At 39.9% G+C, this 937-nt stretch overlaps 2 annotated features.

The window, feature by feature from the left end:
* Positions 1–629: 629 nt before the first annotated feature.
* Positions 630–643: a sequence feature (Short protein (FIBRA_09457, CCM07123.1) was converted to a misc_feature.).
* Positions 644–708: 65 nt separating this feature from the next.
* Positions 709–715: a sequence feature (Short protein (FIBRA_09457, CCM07123.1) was converted to a misc_feature.).
* Between the last annotated feature and the right edge of the window lie 222 nt (positions 716–937).

Below are 937 nucleotides of genomic sequence, written 5' to 3'. Positions count from 1 at the left end.
GCCCTATTTAAGTAGCACTGCTTGCGCTACTGTACTTTAGTTTTGTCCTCCTGTTCCTACGTACACTTCATAGGGACAGTTCTCTAGTAATAGACTCAGTTGTCTATCAAAGTATTAGTCTCAGTCTGAAGCTCAGCTTCAACCAGTATACACTCTCAAACCACTATCAGCTATAGCAGCTCAGTTTGCAACTCTAGTATCAGTGTAGGACTGTAGCATGTATAAGTCCTAATAGCAGCTAACCAGTTGAACTCCTGATCCTCAGTTGTTAGGTCCCTTAACAAAGACAAGGTTGCAGCAGTACTCAATTAGCCAAAGATTGACAGCGTCAAAGCACCACAATGGTTCCTAGGCTTTGCCAATTTCTACTGATGATTCATTCCAGGATACTCCAAAGTTGCATGACTACTATTCAACTTATTGGTAAAAGGCATCAAGTGGAGTTGGACAGATGATCATGACAAGGCCATCAATCAACTCAAAGAATGCTTCAAGACATGACCACTTTTGGTTCAACCTGATGTTACTAAACCATTCCAAATAGAATCAGATGCTTCTTTAAAAGCTTCTGGTGGCATCCTATCTCAGAAACAATCTGATGGAAGATGGCATCTGTGTGCCTTCCTATCCTAATCCTTCTCTCCTATAGAACAACAGTACAAAATCTATTGTTACAGCGTGGGGGGGGGTTTTCTTTTCTTTCCTAACTATTCATTGTTGACCCTGTACTATACAACTGATCCTATCACTTGATGCGTTTCACCTACATCAAGTGTTTCATGTCCATCATGTTTCACCTATATCTTATTTCACCTACATCACATTTCATATCCATCACATTTCATCTCTCATCACTGATACAACCCAGTGAAAACTGTTCTGTATATCACTGATCCAACTCAGTGTCTCATACTTATTAAACTCTATTTGCTTAGCA

The sequence above is a fragment of the Fibroporia radiculosa genome, assembly GCF_000313525.1.
Source record: "Fibroporia radiculosa TFFH 294 genomic supercontigs, scaffold45239, whole genome shotgun sequence".
Taxonomy (NCBI): domain Eukaryota; kingdom Fungi; phylum Basidiomycota; class Agaricomycetes; order Polyporales; family Fibroporiaceae; genus Fibroporia; species Fibroporia radiculosa.
This window is presented reverse-complemented; position numbering and strand designations above follow the sequence as displayed.